The sequence below is a fragment of the Panthera pardus genome, unplaced genomic scaffold (genome assembly GCF_024362965.1).
Source record: "Panthera pardus isolate Hobbes unplaced genomic scaffold, ASM2436296v1 HiC_scaffold_17, whole genome shotgun sequence".
Lineage (NCBI taxonomy): Eukaryota > Metazoa > Chordata > Mammalia > Carnivora > Felidae > Panthera > Panthera pardus.
In genome coordinates, this window is record NW_026526732.1 from 12,577,079 (window position 1) to 12,599,174 (window position 22,096).

Here is a 22,096-nt window from a genome sequence, read left to right on the forward strand (position 1 = left end):
TGGGGGAAATTGCCAGCTCATTTTAAATCTGTTAAGGTCTAAAGAGGTAAGACTTCAGAAATCATTTGACAGGAAAGACTCATAGCTGAAAAGAGGGCATTTCAGGCCAAAAATATCTTGCCAGTAGACTTACAGGAAACACAAGGGTTTTAGTAGAAAGAATGCATGTTCTCGGACCAGGCGGACCTGGGTCTCAATTTTGGCTTACTCATTATTAATAGTGCATTTTTGCCCTTGGGCGAGATTCTTTCCTTCTGTAAGGAAAACAAATGTGGAGGAGAAAACCTAACTTGAACTGGAAAACGGATTCGAAATGACGAACGAGCACATAGCGTGTGCCCCGTCACTGGCCACCGATGGAGAGTCTACGTGGGAACTACTTCTGGGGATGCAGCCTCTCTACGAAGCTCTCTCTTTCCACCACGTACCTGCAGCTTTGCGGGGGGGGGGGGGGGGGGGGGGGGGAGTGTGCTCATCCGTCCAGACTTTGCCTTTGGCATCCGGAATCTCCAGTCTTCTTATTCTCGACCGGAGAGACCACGTGCTTCGGAGAAAGCTTAAGTGGTGGGTTGAGAACGTGTTATGGCTAGAACTACTCCATTTTTACCCAAATAAAACACTCTCAACCGTGTTACTTCTCTTATCATGACATATTTTTAAAACATTTTCCCCTATAGCTATGATATTCCTTCTCTACCCAACCAGATTTTTTGTTCACTTAAAAAGAAACATTTTAATGAAAGTCTCTTGCTTGCCCTGAAGTCAACTATCCCAATTTCCTTTCCAACCAACCATTTATACCAATTTTTTTTAATTAATGCTTTTTACAGACTGCTATTATTTCAAATTAGAACTGTTCTGATAAGTGAACCAATTATAAAACCGGAGGTTAGAACAGCTGCTAAAACGTACACTCAGAACAAGATTAGCTGCTGCTAATGCAACAGACGTTGAAAGACTCCACAGCAAGTGGAGTGGGGCAAAGCTTCCAGCCACAGCCAAATCCAACAACCGTCACGGCACCAATGGCCCATCGCTAATGAGCAAGCTCGGCAAGCGGGGAGGCAAGGCTTCGGAAGACACAGAAACTACGCAGAACCGTACCATTCCATTACCCGATTTCTTTTAAAGACGCCGACCGAGTCCAGGTGTGAGATGAACCAGCTACAGCAGCAGCGCTGTGTGAAGACCGCCCCATGCCGGGCCCCCTCCCACCCACCGCTGGGTCCTCCGGGCCAGAAGACAGCAGCCCTGTCCTGGCCGCAACCCGGGCCGAGAAGCTCTGGCGGTCAAGGGCGGCACAGGGCCTTGACCCGAGCTCGCAGGTGTGTCTGGCCGCCAGGTCAGGATGGCGACGCATCCCCTAGCTTTGCGTTCAAACAGGGAGCCGAGATCCCTCTCCATAAGCAAGCTGAGGATTTTGAGGTGTTTCTGTTCAAGCGTGCCAGGTTGATGCGTCTGTTGCGCCATTGACGGTGCTAGAAAAACATCCTGCGGCGTTTCGGCCAAACTCTCCCACGGTCTGTGCACCTTCCCTAAGACACCAGGGCCTGCGGAGTCGCCCCTGCCAGTGCCAGCTCCCTCGCCCTCGTGCCCCCCACGCCAGAGGCCGGCTGCTGACTCCTTCACCCCGGATGGCCTGCTCTCACCTCGCCCCTTTACTCCCTCCTCGCCCTTCACAGACACGGCCACACTATTCCAGGCAGCCTCGTGTGTCTCCTCTGCCCCTTCCTTCTCCGTGCACGGTCTGCTCCAAATCTCTCACTGCAAAGCACAGCAGTTAAGTCACGAGTCGGAAATCTGTAATTACCCTGGCTCAGTCACCCACTGCGGGGTGAGCCGGTCACCTGCACGACCGGAGCACTGACCAAGCGGGCATGTCCTGGCACCAGGCACCGGTCCGTCACCCTGGGCCTTGCCGGAACAGCAGCGGGAAGACGCTGCCGGAAGACGGCCCACACGCATCTCTACTCCGCCTGAGTGGGGACAGTGGCTTCTCTCATGCTCTCCAAACTCTGCTTCTGATCTCAGGAGGTCTGTGGACAGACAGACGGAAGAAGGGGACAACAAGGGCCAGACAGTGGGACCCGGGGACTTCTCCTCCTCCCCGGACTCAGGTGCGGGGTGTGAAGGCCCGTGGGTGCTGGACAGCCTGGCTGCTGCTCCTGGATGAACCTGGGACAAGGGGCTGACGGGGAGAAGCATCACCTGGGGAAGGTGGCCGGGACAAAGGGGCAGAGGCGAAGACGCCGGCACCAGGCCCAGGCCGGGTCTGAAACTTGGAGCCTGCCTCTGCTCCCTCTCCCCCTTCCCTGCCCACACAGGCACAGCTTCACCAGGCTGCCTGGTAAACACCTCCACAGACGCACCCGCAGCCGCCTGCCCTTCCCCTGGCCACCGCCCCCCTCGCCCTGCATCTCCTACGAGAACGGGCCGTGTGACCATCACCATCGAAGTGGCAGAGGCAGGCCTCTGGGGCAGTGGCTGCCAGCAGAAGGGAGCCCAGCCTGCAGGGGCATCGACGGGCCACTCAGGGAACAACAGGGAGCAGACGCCCTGCACTCAGATCCTCTGACAGCCTTCCAGCTCCACGCGGCGGGCAGAGCCAAGGCCACCTCTGTCCAGGCCGGCGCTGGCAGGACAAGAACAACAATTCTCTTAAAGCAAGCCAGCCAGCCAAACACACAGCAGTGCTGGAAAAAGGGAAAGCAGCCAGCCCGCTTCCTCCAGAGGGGAGCACTACCCTCCGGGGAGTCCTGGGGAGGAGGCAAAGATGAGAGGCAGCAGTGGGCACCGCCTGGGACGGAGGGAACAGAGAACCCAATACAGAGGGGCTGAACCCAACATGCTCCTCCCCAACCATCCCCCTCCCCTTTTCCTTCCCACAAGAAAATAGGGCGTGAGGGCTGGGAGCCACAGCGGAGAGTTGAACCCACTGATTAAAACCAAGAAAAGGGGCACTACGTCTGGAGGAAATCCCAGCGTGCGTGTGGGAGAGGAATCAAAGGCACCTTGGAACCTCCACATAGGAAAAGGCAGCCCCCCTCCACCCAAGGGAAAGATGCACTTAGGGGCACCACCCTCCTCTCTTTGACAATTATGGAGGGAAGCAGGGTCTGCCTGCGACTTAGAGAGGCCGCTCTCTACACCTGCAGAGAAGATCAAAGCCAACCTTCTCGGCTTATCAATGGAGTTCATTCATGGAAACCCAGCAGCAAGGGAGGATCACAAGTTATCTGAGGAAAACACAGAACATGAAAGAAAGGGCTATAATGAACAAACAGAACTGGCCCCAGAAGAAGCATAACTCACAGGACAGGAGAAAACGTGTTAATAATTCTAGTATCTTAAGACAGATCTGAAATAGTAGTGTGTCCATAAAGCAAGTCCAGGCTGCTGTGAAAAAGAAGCAATCAGAAAGAGAGAGCTCTCAACAGGAGACAAAGAAACAAATTTTAAATGATCGCTTAAAAGAAACCTCAATGGACCTGAGAAATAATATGAACCACACTAAGCACCAAGGCTGTGAACTGGAAGAAAATACTGAGAAACATCACCGAACCGAAAGTTCAGAGGGGTAATATATCCAGAGGCCCAACGTCCATCCAACAGGAGTCTCAGAAGTAGCTCTAATGGGAAGGAGGGAGTAAATAAATAAGTAAGTAAGTAAGAGCATGAAGGGAGGAAGGGAGTCTCCCCCAGCTGACCAAACACACGAGCAGCAAGCTGAAAGGGCCAACCAGCCTGCAGGAGGTGAAAGAGGGACACCCAGTTACGTGAACATCATACCAGAGAGGGCTCTGCGACATGCCCCTCAGAAACCAAAGATGAGGTGAGCCTGTCCCCAGACTCCACTGGCAGGATTTGGAATGAGAGCAAGAGGAAGAGACCAAGGGGCTGTCAGAAGATCGTGGGTCAAGTCCCAGCTTGTAACTAACTAGCTGACTGACCGGGAAGAGGTCGCTGGCCTTCAGACTCCCTGAACACGGAGGGGGTGTTACGGACCTCCTTCCTCTACCCCCCTCGTCGTTCCTGCCCCCTGCACGGCAGACTCTCCCCGGAGAGTCATCTTAAATTCCCCCAGATGACTTGTGTATCCAGTGCTGAAAACCACTGGACAAGATGGACTCTAAAAGCCCTCTGGCTCTGTGGAAGGCAGCAGAGGGCATGGGGAAGAGTGGTCAGCAGAACCCGGGTGTAAATCCACTCGTGGCCTCTTCCCATCCCCGTGATTCTGAATAAGTCTCTCATCTTGCTGGAATCCGGCCTTGCTCACGTGTATGATGGAGAGCATAACGCCCTCCCCCATAATGTGATAAGGTGGAAACAAAATTGTGCAAGGAGGGGCACCTAGCTGGCTCAGATGCTACAGCACGTAACTCTCGATCTCAGGGTCGTGAGTTCAAGCCCCATGTTGGGCGTGGAGCCTACTTTAAAAAAGTCATGCAAGGAAAAGAACGTGGAAACAACACGTGACACCTAGCAGGTGATCACAAAATGGAGTTATAACAACTCTGTAATTCAGGTAACTAAGGGACAAGTGAGCTACAAAGGTCAGTGACATCCTTAAGTTCCCTGCTGTGAAACAGATTAACCAATGGGATCCTGCCTGCAGGTGTAAACCTGCTCAGAAGGCAGCAGCTAAGGAGGCAGCAGGGAAGGGATGAGTTGGGGCGTCCCAAGTGCCAAGTGGGCCGTGGAGGGATGGGCCCCGAAACAGGATGGAGCAGGAGCCCACAGGAAAAGCTGTCCTCCCCCAGATGAACAAACCCTGTCGATAAAAAATAGGGGGGGGGGGAGTAAAATAAAGCTGTAACGCTGGCTTCTAGCCAATCTGCCAACAGATTCCAATACAAAACTGTTTCAACTGAGACTATTTGTTAATTTATTCGAAAGCAAGTTGGTGACAGCACACCATTTGTTTTCCTCTCCTGCCACAAATAATGTCCAAACTGACCTAATTAGAATTATCGTGACCCCAGCAATATGAATACCTCAGATGAAGAAGGAACGTATGGAAGACTTCATTTTTTTTAATTTTTTTTTAGAAAGAGAGCACGTGAGCAGCGAAGAATGGCGGAGGGAGAGAGAATCCTAAGCAGGCTCTATGCTCAGTGTGGAGCCTGACACAGGGCTGGATGCCACGACCCTGGGATCATGACCTGAGCCGAAATCAAGAGTCAGAGGCTCAACCGACTGAGCCGCCCAGGCGCCCCTATTCTTTTTTCAAAAAGTCCTTCTTCCTCCACTGATCAGAAACTCAGAACAATACAAAATTCCTCCCTGTTTTACTCATGTTCAGTATCATTTTTTTCCACCACACCCTCTTTTCTTTGGAGCACGGATCAAGCCAAAAATAATTTGGCTAAATCCCATCCGATGGAAATAGCTTCGCCACTTAAAAGAACAGATTTTGAACTCCTTTTGATCTCATCTTTCCAGAGTCTAAAATAAGCAGAGGTGGCCTCAATTCACCATAAACATAAACAAGTTTTAGAAAGATTCCCCAAAAACCTCTGGGGAAAAAAAAGAAAGAAACTGAATTTTTGTCAATCATTTTCTGTTATTCAAGTGGCCCGAAACCATACAAAATCCCTACTTGAGTGATAATAGCATTTAATTGGTTTAGAGACCTTGTCTTTCACCTTTAATTTAGGATCCAAATTCTAGTTTTGCCCACGACGAAGTGAAAATGAGTTTGGCAGATACAGCCCAGTGCCCAGTTGGCATCTGAACAATAGACAATCTGGACCCTGAAATCTACATCTTAAAAGTAGAGGATTTGGCCGAGTTGAAAAGTCTGAACAGCAGCTGCCCGGACCCTATTGGGGCATTGCAAGTACCGTGCTCTGTCCTCATAATGAATTCTGGTACAAAAAAGCATGTGGTCTAATTCTTTGCTTTTTGCTCCATTTTCATGATATGGAATAAACAGATATTTTTATTTCTGAAAGCTGCATTTTTCATGCAAAAAAAAAAAAAAAGAATTTATGTGATTACTGGAGGCAAAACAAAGCAACAAGAAAACCAGAAACCCGCCATTGCTTACTTTACATGTGTCGCGCCTCATTAAATGTCTTCCTGTCTGACATTCTGCAAGTTGCTCCCAATGAGTCCATCTGGTCACTAAGCGATGCAATCAGTGACAAAGGCTCCCTAACAGCTCCATCAAAGGCCTGAGTGACACTGAGGAATTCTCAAACGTAATGAGATTATTCTAATCTCTGATTGATGAAGTACTTTTCTAAGTAAGGAAACAGATATGAAGACTAATGGTGGGGGAGGGGATGAGAAAGTAATTACCAGACAAAGAAGAGAAGATTCCGCATCATCTTTGACACAGGAATACCTCAAGGTCATAATTATCATGGAAATTTCATACAATTTCTCAGAAAATGCCTCTAAAATTTTATACGGCGACACTCTGGGCGAGAAATTCAAAATTAATTGGTTTTGGTCGTAAGTCACTTAGTAATACTAAATTACAGTATGGATTATTGCCAAATTGCAGTTTGGAAAAATGGTTAAATTAAACGTGGACTAGAGTGAATTTAAACTGCATAAACCATCTTCTATCCTCAGGGGCTTCCCGGCTGTTTGTTAGTCTTCTGAATGGAACACATTTTTCCAGATATTTTTGCTTCTGAGAATAAAACTCAGAGGAAGTAAGTAGTTTGCTATACACAGTTCCTGCTTTATTCTACCTCACCTTTTGGAATAGAGACAAGATACATTAAACTAACAAACCTTAAGCTTCAGGGATCCTTCAGGGCCCTGGGAAGGGCCCCCAAAATGTGTCCACAACATGCACTCTATTAGAAGTTATAGAAAAGAAGTTTTGGTTTTCTTTTTAAGAGAACCCCAAATTCAATGCGCTTGAGGTCCAATAAAATCTGGATTCCCCGGACCCTACACTCCACTTCTCATAATCTTTACCTCATTATCCAACAGCTTCTGAAAATGTCAGGGGAGGCCAAGAAAGCAACAGAATTCTCAAGATGCCATCACGGCCATCAGGATTTTGTCTTCAAGACACGGCCCAGGCAAGACTTCGAATAATTTCTTACTACTCAGGATGGGGGGAGAGCAGAAAAAAAGGGGGGTGAGGGAGGCACCTGATTATTGCTGAAGAGGATAGAAACAATTCTGGCCATCAAAACTTTTTTGAAGGACTGACCAAAACAGGACTCTTAAGTTGAAAACTCAGTGTATGTTAATTTAATTCCCCAAGGTAAAAACCGTGTACAGGGGGAAACAGCTCTCTTAAAAAACGGTATATATTTTTAATTACGGTAAAATATATGTAAATACATTGCCATTTTAGCCATTATTAAGTGCCCAGTCCAGTGACATTAAGAACGTCCACACCACTGTGCAGCCATCAACACCTTCCGTCCCCAGAACAATTTCATCTCACAAAACTGAAACTCCATGCCTGCTAAACACTAACTCTCCATTCCTCCATTACCTCCACTAACTCTCCATACCTCCATTACCATTCTACTTTCTGTCTCTATGAATTTGACTACTGTAAGCACCTCATGTAAGCGGTGTAAGAGAGATCATACACTGTTCTATGATGGGTTATTTCACTTAGCGTAGGGTCTTCAAGTTTCCTCCATGTTGCAGCAAGTGTCGGAATTTCCTTTTTAAGGCTGAGTAATATTCCACTGTCTGTATATACCACATTTGGTATACAAATGTCCATTCATCTGTCTGTGGACAGTTGGGTTGCTTCCACATTTTGGCCGCTGTGATTAATGCTGTTTTGAATATGCTACAAACACTTGTCTGAATCTCTGCTTTCAATTCTTTGGGGTAAATACCCAGAAGTGGAATTATTGGATTAGATGGTTATTCTATTCTTAATTTTTTTGAGAAACCGCCATATTGTTTTCCATAGCGACTGCTTCATTTTACATTCCAACCAACAGTGCAGAAGGGTTCCAATTTCTCCACATCTTTGCCAACAATTTATGGGTTTTTGTTTTGGGGTGACCAGCCATCCGGATAAGGGTGAAGTGGCACATCACTGTGGTTTGATGTGATTAGTGATACTGACCATTTTCTTACATGCTTATTGGCCATTTCTACATTTTCTAGTTTTTTGCCGAGGGGCACATCATTTCTTGCTCAGTGTCACGGATGCCCCGTGACTGCCAGTCCGTTCCAGCTTGCTGAATCCACTTACGGTAGATATACTGCAAGTTAGGGGCAAACATCCAGGAGTGGGCAAGCAGGAACTGACCTTGCTTATAAACAGTAACTGGGTTTGATTTTATTCTTCAAGAAGAGGCCTTTGTTTCTCTAATCGCAACAAGAGCTAACGAGCACTGGGATTTCATTGGGTTCCATGCGTGGTACTCCATGTTTTTTACATACATGGTCCCATTTAAGTCTCACCGTAAGACTACGGACACAAACCAGTACACTGTTTAAGGATGAGAAAACCTGGGGTTTTATATAGCTAAAGTACTCTGCTGAAAATCACAGAGAGAGGGAGCTGAGGAAATGGAATTCAAACCAGCCCTGTAGAATTTAGGGAGCGACAGTTCCCGGCCACTACATGCTGCTATCCTAGTGCATCCAATACATGAACACAAAGCCCAGGAACAGGACTGCTAAGCAAACAGCAACACTTTAGGGTAAAAAGTAGAACCCAAAGGCCTTTTAGGACCATCTGTTATGGACTGAATGTTAGTGCCCCACCCTCTTCGTATGGTGCGATCTTAACCCCTGATGTGATGATGCTAGGAGTTGATGTTTGGGCAGGTGAAGAGTTTATAAAGGTGGAACCCTCGTGGATGGGATTGGCAGTCTTATAAAAGAGGCCCCACAGAGCCCCCTTTCCCTCCTGCCAGGGGAGAGCACAGCGAGAAGACTGCTATAATCCAGGACAGGCTCTCCCGGAACCTGCTGGTGCTTTGATCTTGGAATTCTCAGCCTTCAGAACTATGAGAAATGTTTGTGCCATGCTTAAACAAAGAGTTTAACAAAATTATAAATTATACAGTTTAACAATTGTAACAAAAAAATGTACAGTACTTTTGTTATAACAGCCTGAACAGACTAAGCCACAAATTGGGACTGAGAAGCGGGGAGGCTGCTGTCACAAACACCCAACCATATGGAAGTGGTTTTGGAAGTGGGTAACAGGTAGAGGCTGCAAGAGTTTAAAGGTGCATGCAAGAAAGATCCCACACGACCATTAAGGATGATTCTGGTGAGGACTCAGAAAAGAACTATATAGAAAGTGGTGTGGTCCAAATGTTTGTGTCTCCCCAGAAATTCATACCATGAAGCCCTAGTCTGCCAAGTGATGGTAGTAGTAAGTGGGATTTTTGCAAGGTGATTAGGTCACAAGAATGGAGCCCATATGCATTAGATTAGGGCCCTTATAGAAGACAGCACAGAGAGCTTGCTAAGCCCTCCTACCAAGCGAAGATACAAGAACTTAGCCACATGGAAAAGGACCCTCCCCCGACTACTGCTGGCATCCTAATCTTGGATGTCCAGCCTCCAGAACTATGAGAAATACATTTCTGTGGTTTATCAGCTACTTAGTCTATGGCATTTTGTTACAACCAATCTGAAAGGAACACGACAGAAAGCTTCCGTTTTCTTAGAGAATACTTCAGTAACCATGAACAGAGTGTAGAGATATGGATGGTCAGAGTCATTCTGATGAGGTCTCAGATGGAAACAAGGTTATTGAAAACCAGGGGAAAGGCAACCCTTGCTATGGAGAGTCAAACCATTTGGGTGCCTTGCATTGGTGTTCCCATGTTTTCTGGAAGGTTTTCTTGGAAGTGATGAAATTGGAATATGCTGAATAACTTCTAACAAAATGTTGAAGATACAGGTTGGGTCATCCTGATTGCTTCTAGTAAAATTTGAGGAGGGGGAAAAAAAGGACTTAAATGTGGAATTTTGAGCAAAAAAAGAACCAGAGCTTGAAGAATTGGAAAATTCTCAGCCTATCCATATTGCAAACAATGAGAACACTGAGAGGGTGGCCAAGTGACCCACATTAAGGAGATTAACAGGATAGACCATTTCAATAGAATAGACCATTTCAATTTCTTCAAGAGAGAGAGAGGACTTCACAGACAATTCTGAAATTATCAGAAACTCTAACAATTCAGAAATTATCAGGGCTTCCAGGCAGATCCTCCCCTAGGGAACTCCAAGAGTGACAGCAGCCTGTGGCACTGGGCCACAGTCTATGCTGGGCCCAGATTCCCGACCTACAGAAGGTTTGGGAGAGTAACTGTTAAAGCTTTAAGCCTCCAAGTGCTGGGGTAATTTGTTACCCAACAACATGTAACTAATATAGTTACCCTTTTAAAAATTATCTTAACACTGATGAAGATACAATGCTTACACTTCTTCCAGTTTCTAAGTTTCCATTTTAGACTAAAATATTCTTTAATACATGGAACTGAATTTATGTTGTTATGAATGTTGTAAAAAACTGAACTGAACGTAATAAAATTGGATTCAAATTTTAAAAAAACAAGAGGAAGAAAGAAGAGATTGGGATACACACAGAGACACCAGGGCTGTGCCTGTATGAAAGAGGACTGTGGGAAGAGGCAGCAAGAAGGTGACCGTCCTCAAGTCAAGCAGAGAGGCCTCACGTGAAACCAAACCTTCTGGCATCTTGATCTTGGATTTCCAGCCTCCAGAACTGAGAGCAAGTAAACTTATGTTGTTAAAGCCAGCAACAACAACAAAACAGGATTCTATTAAAGGGCAAATTTTAAGACACAAAAGGAGATAATATCAATGAGATAATTACCAAAGAGATGATATTATTGAAAAAATATCTGATAATCTACCAAGATGGAAGCAATGTGTTCAGGCATCCCAGCAAAGATCCCCACAACAGATCCCACCCAGATCTCCTGAAAATGGCAACCAAGGTAGGATCTCAGGCCCACGGCCCCACCCACACCCAGTTCACAGGGGGAAGAGGAATGGAGGTCATGGGAGTTGGAGTTGGAACTGGCCATCCACTCCCGGAGCCAGTACCCTCATGGCAGAGAGGAGCGTGCTGATGTCCTGTCCTGAGGCAGGGCTCTGGCCATGCAGACGGCGAGAGGCTGGTGGCCTTTCTCCCCCTTCCTACGGGGGTCAGGGTGCTGTTTGGTGCAGGAGCACCATGGCGGTCAGCCCAAACCCCTGCCCTGCCCCGCACCCCGCCACACCTGGCCTGACTCTGTTTCCCCACTTTCGTCTTTTACCTCTACCATCCCTCTCTAAATCTAGTTTCTCAGAAAGCTTCCTAACTCTCAAATAATGCAAAACCTCCCCACTCCCAGAGTTCCCCCAACGTCTCAACCAGCATCACTCATCGAGAGAGACAGCACTGAAAACCAGAACAAGCAAAACACAAACAAGGGAATTCTGCCCAACTGCCCAAAGTCACAGAGAGACGAGGAGGTCTGGAAGCAGGAGAAGGCAGAGCAGATGTGAGCTTGATACACAGGTAGAAATTCCACCGGAAGTGTGACCGCTCACTCTGGTACAGGACATCACACCCAATTTACAAAGCCCTTCACACACATGACCTCCCGCATCTTCGAAACAATCCTCAATTTGTGGTCCCACAACCACTAAGTAGTAGAGCTGGGATGTCAACTCATGCCTTTGGTCTGAAAAAATTTAGCAGAGCACTTCTGAAAGATCTCTAATTTATACCAGAATGTCTATATAACCCATGTCTTCCCATTGAATGAATGGCAGTGGAAAGTCCTGGTATCTTTCATCATATTCAGGAACCTACTTAATAGCAAAAGAATTATAATTGAAGGAAGGTCAACTCCAAACTCTGACTACAGCTACCATAAGCACTACCCCATCTGTCCAGGAGATGGATAAAAAAATCTCAGCAACCCATACCCTGCAGTATTCCGGAGCCCTCTCCGACAGGAAGTCACAATGTAGCCTAAAACCCTCTGCCTCAACTTAAGTCCATCTCCTTCTAACCTCTGCTCTATAGGCCATGTAACTTTTCACCCACTATTCATAACACCCTCACTTGCTCCTCATTTTAAAAAGTCTAACTTAGGGGTGCCTGGGTGGCTCAGTCGGTTGAGCGTCCGACTTCAGCTCAGGTCATGATCTCGCAGCTCGTGAGTTCGAGCCCCGCGTCAGGCTCTGTGCTGACAGCTCATAGCCTGGAGCTTGTTTCAGATTCTGTGTCTCCCTCTCTCTCTGTCCCATCCCACTCGCATTCTGTCTCTGTCTCTCTCAAAAATAAATAAACATTTAAAAAAAATTTTTTTTAAAGTCTAACTTTAATTTTTTTCGGGGTACCTGGGTGGCTCAGCCAGTTGAGCATCTGACTCGTGATTTCAGCTCAGGTCATGATCACAGGGTCGTGGGATCAAGCCCCTCATCGGGCTCTGCACTCAGCATGGAGCCTGCTCGAGATTCTCTCTCTCTTCCTCTCTCTCTGCCCCTCCCTGCTCGAGCTCTCTGTCACTCTCTCTCTCAAAAGAAAAAAAAAAAAAAGGTTTTGTTTATATATTTTGAGAGAGAGACAGAGAGAGAGACAGCATGAGCAGAGGCAAGGCAGGGCAGAGCGAGAGGGAGAGAGAATCCCAAGCAGGCTCCACACAGCACAGAGACTAACACGGGCTTGATCTCACGAACGGTGAGATCATGACCTGAGCCCAAACCAAGAGCCGGACACTTAACCGACTAAGCCATCCAGGCATCTCCCACGTTTAGTTTTTTAATCATAAACATAGTGGTTTTTTCACACTCGCTTCTTAAGTCAGCATCGTCTTACTCAACATCTTCAATGCTTTGTTGAACAGACAGAAAAAAGCAAAGGAAACGCGTAGTGTTCACTCAGCAATTTCTCTGCATTTTGCATCCCACCTCTGCTGGCCACAAAGGGAGACCAGTTAAGGGGAAGTGGAAACACGGCCTTCTCTCTAAGCTGTCTCCTCGAATGCATGTGGCACCAAGAACAAAGTGTCAGTCTCTTTAACCCCCCACTTCCCATCGCAGGGAAAAGAGAGGGAGGGCAGGGCCGGCAAAACCCAATCCACACAAAACCAGCTGGCAGATGGTGGGTCAGAGGGCACGAGGGAGCTGAAATGCCTCTCACAACAGGTGGGTAATCTGCAGGATGACGAGGGTAAGAAGGCTTAATCAACCTTGGAGCAGTTAGAGACTTCCCTTAAATTTACGATGATCCTTACTACACGGGTATGTTTCCGTTGGGAAAATTCACCAAGCTCCCAGCATCACTTGTGCTCTTTATACTTCTGTAAAAAGATTTTTTTTTTTAATACTTAGCAAATCTCAAAGGAGAAAATTCTTCAAATCAAGCTCTACTTTCTCCTATGACAGGAGAAAAAGACAGCCTCTTTACTTCTTAACGGTGAAAATGGAAAAAAAAAGAATTCCATATGGTCGGCTAGATAGTACAAAAACAGGATAGAGAACAAAGATCCAGCCAGCCATAGCTTCAGATAAGGATTCAGAACAGCAATGGATACAGAAAACAGTAAGGACTCAGCCAGAAACTCTGAGGAACACAGTGAAAATTATTCACGCTGACCAACAGTATCAGGGGAAAAATCATGTAGCTGTGGGTAATAGGAGTGAGCTGTGATTTGTTTTTTTTTCAGGACAATAGAGATTTTAAAGTCTTAATCATTGGAGAGATAACTGCAGAACTATCAGACTAAGGGGGAAAAAGTGGTAATTTCTAGTTTACTTCGGACCTAACATATGCCAGGTATGGTGACAAGCAATTCATTCATTTAAGGCACACAACTAAATTTGAGGGGAGTATTTTACTGCCCCTATTTTACAGAAGAGAAAGTGGAGGCTCATTAAATTTATTAAAGGGCATACATGCATAAATAATTCACGGAGAAAAGATTTGAATCGGGTCTAACTCCTTCCAGTATGCTACCCTGGATTATCATGAAGCTTGGAAGAAAGTTCCAAACAACAGAAAAACTGTGAAGTAACAGGTGAAGAGGAACTGAGAGAGTTCTAGAGAGAGAGGCTTGCCTAAGGAAGAAGGCAAATCTCTCAGAATAAAGCCCTGAACTTAACAACTACTAATTTTAGATTTCTGACCTCTAAGAATTTTAGAGCTAATAGGGACATTGAGATCAACTCACTTCTCATGGAAAAAAAGAAGAGTAAATAACATATTTCAACATATCTCCCCCTCCCCCACCTCTCTTTTTCATTCAACATTGGCCAACAAATATTTGCTGAGTGCCTACTATGTGCTAGGGCATCTTTAAAATTCTAATCAATCGTCTCCTTGAACTTTCCACCAAAAAGACCTAAATGATACACATTGTATACACAGTTACTCTTTCTTCAACCTGCCCAGATTTACCAAAAGATGGGTCAACTATTGTTCGTGAAGCATCGAATGGAAGTTCCAAATCCTAGGAAAAGTAAAATTTCTAAATTTTAAGATGTTTAATTCTAAAAATTCTAGAACTTTTCATACTGGGATGCCTGACTGGCTACAGCGTGCAATTCTTAATCTCAGGGTCAGGAGTTGGAGCCCCACATTGGGTGTACTATAATATATATATTATATACTAACTATATATTATATATAATATATATAATATAGAGTCTTGCCTAAGAAGGAAAAAATATATATTATATATAAATGTTATATTAACATATATTATATATTAGTATTATACATTATATATATATCTTATATATGTGTGTGTGTATATATATGTATATATGTGTGTGTGTGTATATATATGTATATATGTATATATGTATATACATATACCATCATAACCTTCCAGGAGGCTTTTACTTCAGTTAAGCAAGGACTGTGTGTATGACTCTGTCCCATAATCACAGTCCACTGATGGTCTTTTGTATTCAAAAGATTCATAGTATTTTAACATATGATTCTGATAAGAATAAGAAATTCCAGACTTTTCTAGAGGCCTCCTTTGGGACTAAACCAGGTTTAGTTTTCTTAATGGTGGTAAAAAGAGGCTAAATACAATTCCAAATCGCTCAGACCTTACAGTTCCAGTGATGATGGTCATCTCTTTCTCTATGTCTCTTTCTCTCCCTCTCTCTCTCTCCTACACACACACACACACACACACACACACACACACACACACAAATAACAGGGTATCTGCAAAACTCCAAAATTATTCTGAGTCTGATTTAAACACAGGAAAATAAGGTTTAATGCCAAAAATAAAAAGTTAGAAAATTAAATTACCATTTACATACCCATCCAGCAAATGAGAAATTAGTACCTACCATGATTAAACAATAGGCTCATTTCCTCCAAACCAGACCTCTACCTTTTTCTCTTCAGCTATGAAAGTTTCTTTGACCCCTTCAAGTTTCACTGAATTAAAATTTTATATTTCCCTAAATTTACTTAACGTAGAGGCACCCTGCTGGCTTAGCTGGTAGAACATCTAACTCTTGATCTCAGGGTCATGAGTTTGAGGCCCATGTTGGGTGTACACATTACTTTAAAAAATAAGTAAATAGGGGCACCTGGGTGGCTCAGTCAGTTAAGTGCCCAATTCTTGATTTCGGCCCACGTCATGATCTCACAGTTGTGAAATCAAGCCCTATGTCCGGCTCCATGCTGAGCACAGAACCTGCTTGAGATTCTCTCTCTCTCTCCCTCTCTCTCTCTCTGCTAGTCTCATCATGTGCATTCTCTCTCTTTCTCTCAAAATAACATTTTTAATAAATAAATAAGTAAATAAGACACAATTTTTAAAAAATATTTAAGATGGACTTTTATTCTGCTTATTTTCAGTAAGGATCCTCTAAACATTAAAAATATTTATAATTAGGGGCACCTGGGTGGCTCAGTCAGTTAAGCACCCAACTTCAGCTCAGTTCAAGATCTCAGGCTTCGTGAGTTTGAGCCCTACATCAGGTTCTGCCCTAACAGTGAGGAGCCTCCTTGGATCCTCTGTCTCCATCTCTCTATGCTCCTCCCCTGTTCGTGCCCTCTCTCTCTGTCTCTCTCTCTCTCTCTCTCTCAAAAATAAACATTAAAAATTACTAAAAATAAAATAAATAAAAACATTTACAATTAGCCAGTAAAAATGTTCTAAACTTTGTTCTAAACTTAAAATCTTCATATAAAAGAGTATCTATAAAAACATTTACAACTAACATTATATTTAAAATGGTGAAGACCGAATATTTCCTACCTAAGACCAGGAGCAAATGAACATTGTCTGGAGGTACTAGCCAATGCAATAAGGCAGGAAAAATCAGTTAACTAACCTAGCCAGGATTCAAACATGGGACTCACAGACTGTCATATGCTTTGAGCCAAAACTCCATGAAGAAGCAACTGGTAAAAGCTTCTTTCATTTTTTTTTGATTCACTCTGTTGCAAGAATACAGCAAACATCCAAATGAAAATGTCCAATTGGAAGCTAACAACTCTGGACTCACAAAAGAGGTTCCAACTAGAGGTGTATTAACTGGGCAGAAATGGGCATGTATGAATGGTAGTTGAAGGCAGGGGCAAACACAGCATTATCTTAAGAGGATAAAGAGGACCCAGGATGGTCCCCTAAAGAGAACATCATCTCCTGACAGTGGGAAGAGAATCTAAAGGGCAACAGGAAACGAATGATGAGCAAAGAAAGAAGAAAGCCAAGAGAAAGGGGCTAGGCTAGAAGCCAATGGCAGCAGATGCTTCAAGGAAAAGAGACAAGAGTGTTCAAGGAAACAGAGCTGCTCTAAGAAAGATGCACATGAGAACTATCTCTTGGGCAAAATTTCTTGTTCTGAGTGTAATTCATATCTGGCATATTTCTCTTTTAAATAAGAAACTAAGTCGGGTTGCCTGGGTGGCTCAGTCAGTTGAGCATCCAACTTCGGCTCAGGTCATGATCTCGTGGTTCGTGGCTTCGAGCCCTGCATCAGTCTCTGTGCTGACAGCTCAGAGCCTAGAGCCTGGAGCCTGCTTCGGATTATGTGTCTCTCTCTGCCCCTCCCCTGCTTGCACTTGGTCTCTCTCTCTCAAAAATAAATAAACATTAAAAAAAAATTAAATAAGAAGCTAAGTCTTTCTAAAACTTCTTTGTTATTTTTAAACATAAAACACTTGCTTTGTTTCTACTCTGGATTTCAGAACCAAAGGGCTATACCAATTATAAGATTAGGGAATATCATAAAATAGATATTTTTAAACCAAAGATATTATAGACCATAAATAATATTGTTCAAAAGCATAAGATTAAATTTAATCTTTTTCATTGCTGCCTGGGAGAAAGAAGCCAGCTGCCCTCCAGGAATCAAGAGTATAAAGCTTAGCCATGGCTCCTAAAAGACCACAGAAGTGGCCCAGTGGTAACAACACAAAACTTGGTCTCTCAGGGCTACCTTCCAAAAGGGCTGAGGCAAGGATGCAGAGGTTCCAAGGCCATCATTATGGCAATAAATATGCAAGTACACAAAATGGGACCCAGCTGTATTAATCTATTTCCAACATCCAGAAAGAAAACCATAAGACCTGAGAACAAGGAAAATCAAAACCAGTTTGACCAGACATGTTTAATGTACAACATAGCAGTCACATATGGAAGGCACCATCATGGCCAACAAAGATAGAAAACGCAAATGAGCTATGGTCCTGGAATCTCAAACTATAATAAGTTAACACATAGTTGTTGTCTGTATACAGACAGAAAATATTAGGCCAAAATTATTTTAGTCTATATACAGCAAAAATGTTAAAAAACAAAAAACAAAAAACAAGTCTCCTGGGTCTCTACTCCTCCCCATTTGACAGACAGCTGCATCTTCTGGGGCAGTGCCAGCCATGTCCCCAAGACATGATGGTGAAGGTCGGAGTAAATGGATTTGGCCATATTTGGCATCTGGTCACCAGGGCTGCTTTTAACTCTGGCAAAGTAGATACTGTAACTGTCAGAGACCCCTTCACTGACCTCTGTTATAGGGTCTACATGTTCCAATATGATTCCATCCACAGAAAATTCAATGGTATAGTCAAGGCTGAGAATGGGGAAACTTGTCATCAATGGAAAGCCCATCTTCATCTCCCAGGAACAAGATCCCACCAACATCAAAAGGGGTGATGCCAGTGCTGTGTTGTGGAGTCCATGGAGGTCTTTGCCACCAGGGAGAAGGCTAGGGCTCACCTGAAGAGTAGGGTCAAGAGGATCATCATCTCCGCCCCTTCTGCTAATGCCCAATGTTTGTGATGGGTGTGAACCATGAGAACTATGGTAACTTCCTCAACATTGTCGGTAATCCCTCCTGTACCACCAATTGCTTGGCCCCTCTGGCCAAGGTCACCTATGACAACCTTGGCATCATGGATGGACTCACAGCCACAGTCCACACCATCAACTGCCACCCAGAAGACCGTGGACGGCCCCTCTGGGAAGCTGTGACATGATGGCCGAGGAGCTGCCCAGAACATCATCCCTGCTCCTACTGGCAGTGACAAGGCTATAGGCAAGGTCACCCCCAAGCCGAATGGGAAGCTCACTGGCATGGCCTTCCATGTCCCCACCCCCAAAAGGTCAGACATGGATCTGACCTACTGCCTAGACAAAGGTGCGAAATATGATGGCATTAAGAAGGTGGTGAAGCAGGCATAGGAGGGCCCCCTTAAGGACATCCTGGGCTACACTGAGGACCACGTTGTCTCCTGCAACTTTAACGGTGACACCTACTCTTCCACCTTCAATGCTGGGGCTGGCATTGCCCTCAATGACCACTTTATCAAGTTCATTTCCTGATGTAATTTCCTTATGGTCCACACTGCCTCTAAGAGCCCCCTGGACCACTAGCCCCAGCGACGGCAAGAGGGAGAGAGAGGCCCTCAGCTACTGAGGAGTCTTGTCCCCCTTCCCCCAACACACTGAGAATCTCCCAATCTTCACACAGTTCCCATCCCAAACCCCTTGAAGAAGGAGAGGGGTTTGGGGAGCCCTACCTTGTCATGTACCATCAATAAAGTACACTGTACAAAAAAAAAAAAAAAAGTCGCCTGCATCCTCAAGAGGCACAGAGTACAAAAGTACAGGATGAAGAAAACGAACCCTAATTGCCCTCAGAGAATTCTCCCTGAATTATTTTGGAGATGCCTCAATTCTCTATTTAATTTTGTCTCTGTGTGGACAGGGATTTAATGATTAATACCACACAGGACACAGATTCCTAGCAGCATCTGTATTTTTCAAATGTAAACCCGCTGAGTGGTCCACTCCATGCACCACATGGTGAGTGGGTGGTAGGGAAAGGGTCACCATTCATCTTTCTAAGCTGTAATTGTTGTTCACAGAATGACAGGTTCACACAGGCTGAAGACATGTGTGTGTACAAGAAGAAAACACACAGAAACAGTAAAGAAACCATTCTGGCAAAATGGCTTATCCTCTTCAACCTAAACAATTTCCCTTCTCGCACTGGTGCCAACTTTCCAACAAATGTGCAAAATTAAGCATTTTCTTTTCTATATGCTATGAAGTATATTTGGTATTTTGAGAGGCTCGTCTATCTCCTCTGGTATTTATGGGAACAGTGAATTTTCTACCTCAATTAATTGCCCCTGGGTTCACTCTAGACACCTTCCAAATATGAATTTAAGCAACTTTTCATAGATCCCTCAAATTCAAGATACAACATGATATTCAGTCCTAGGAGTTTTCTTTATTCTCGATTCTACCCGTAAGTGAGAAAAGTAAGATTACTGAAATGAGTAATGCTATGGAGGGTTTTTTTTTTAATTTTTTTAAGTTTATTTTTGAGACAGTGCAAGTGGGGGAGGGACAGAGAGAGAGAGAGAGGGAGAGAGAGAGAATCCCAAGCAGGCTCTGTGCTATCAGCACAGCCCAATGCAGCGCTTGAACCCACGAAACCGTGAGACGTCATCTGAGCCAAAACCAGGAGTCGGACGTTTAACCGACTGAGCCACCCAGGAGCCCCAGTAATATTATGTTTTAATCATTAAGTCAATGACCCAGAAATCTGATACATTTAGTTCCTTTTATTTGAATACAGGATTGGCAGTCTGTTCAATTTTACATGAAAGTCACAATACCCAGATGAACCGCCTTTTCTTATAATCTGAGAAAACTAAAAAAAGAGGAAAAAAAAAACAAAAAAACCTGGAGGGTTGCCTGGCTGGCTCAGTCAGTGATCTCAGGATTATAAATTCAAGCTCCACATTGGCTGTAGAGATTACTTAAAATAATCTTTATGAAAAAAAAAACAAAACAAAACTGGGGCACCTGGGTGGCTCAGTCAGTTAAGTGTCTGACTTCAGCTCAGGTCATGATCTCACGGTTCGTGAGTTCGAGCGCCGCCATTGGGCTCTGTGCTGACAGCTGGGAGGCTGGAGCCTGCTTCGGACTCTGCGTCTCCCTCTCTCTTGTTCCTCCCCTGCTTGTGCTCTCTCTCAAAAATAAATAAAGATTTAAAAAAATTTAAAAAAAAAAGCTGGGGACAAACTATAAAATAGGAAAAAATTATTTACGGTATCAGCAACAGGGGCGCCTGGCTGGCTCAGTCGGTAAACCATGCAACGCTTGATCCTGGGGTCATGAGTTCAAGCCCCACATTGGGCACAGAGCCTACTTAAAAAAATATCAGCAATAGTGACTCAATCACTTACAAAGGCTCACTTGGATTTGACTAGACTAACTCTGATACCTAACACATACAGATGCATATATATATTTAGCCTTACAAAAACAAAATGACAGGATTTTCGGCACACTGGTCAAAGAGTTAAATATGTTAGAAGGTAGCCTGTGAATACCAAGTGGGTGGCATTTCATGAAAATTCTCATCCACATGTAACAAAAAACATAATAATGGTCAGGGAGGACAAAGACCCTCATGGGAGCTCATTTTACCAAAACCATGAACGCATTCTCAAATTTAAAATTTTATGGCTATTAAGGCATCATTACCATGCGAGAAACTTTCTTACCTGTTATTCCTCAGGTGTTCTAGCAAGAGACAGTAAAGATCTTAATCCAAACACAGTCAGCTCCCTAAAATGAGAGGTTTAATCTCATTATCTGGAACCACAGATGCTTCCTTGTCGAGCCATAAGCTCAGGGCAGGGCACTTACCAAAAGTTATTAATGGCGAACAACAGAATCCGAAATCTAATGTCCCCCCTTATAGGAAAATAGCTTTCTTCCAAGATTTACTGCACAGAAGTGAGGGAAATTAGCAAAAACAGTCTTCCACAAGCACACAAGGGGTGGTGAGCATTCCCCCGCAGTGGGACCAAACGCCTGAGCAGACAGCCCCTCAGCAGTGGGGGGGACAGGACCAGGAGGCTTGCGATCTGGAAGCGGAATAAAAGCAGAGATCGGCAGCTAACTCCTTCTCGCAGCCAGCCGTGGTCGGATCCTCAGCTGGTGCTGCTTCTCAACCTTAATCCCCCCAGGTCACAGTAACAAAATGTAAGTGGCCATCACAAGACTTCCAAAACTAAGTGTACCACAAGAAGGAAGTTCGGTTTTAACGCTGACACCCTAAGCCACTTCCCTTGTTCTCCAGGAAAAAGGCCCTAAGATTCATCACAACTTGGCTATGAGATATCTGAGGAATGAAGTGTTTTCCCTTTTACAAGAAATAAGGATATTCAAGGGTGGTCTTGTACCAGGGGCTCATCCTCTTTCCTTGGGGATTCCAGCCAATCTCCCTACCTCACCTCCCATGTTTGATCATCCCTCCAGCTGCCAGCCTGTCACGCTTTCAGAAAGTTATCATAAAGTGGGGCGCCTGGGTGGCTCAGTCTGTTGAACATCCAACTCTTGGTTTCTGCTCAGGTCATGATCCCAAGGTCATGGGATCAAGCCCTGTGTCAGGCTCCACAAGGGGTGGGAAGACTGCTTAAGGTTCTCGATCGCTCTCTCTCTCTCCCGCCCCCCCTCCCCCCCTCCCCCTCTCCTCCTCGCTCACATTCTCTAAAATAAAATAAAAAGGGGGTGCCCGGGTGGCTCGGTCAGTTAAGCATCCAACTTCGGCTCAGGTCATGATCTCGCAGTTTGTGAGTCCAAGCCCCGCGCCGGGCTCTGTGCTGACAGCT

The 22,096-nt window shown here is 44.9% G+C and overlaps 1 protein-coding gene and 1 pseudogene across 5 annotated transcripts in view; one reads left to right on the top strand and one right to left on the bottom strand.

The window, feature by feature from the left end:
• TIAM2 (TIAM Rac1 associated GEF 2) overlaps positions 1-22,096 on the bottom strand; it is a 265,433-nt gene that overhangs the window by 166,637 nt on the left and 76,700 nt on the right. The window lies entirely within an intron of this gene.
• Positions 18,233-18,785, top strand: LOC109245333 (glyceraldehyde-3-phosphate dehydrogenase-like; annotated as a pseudogene).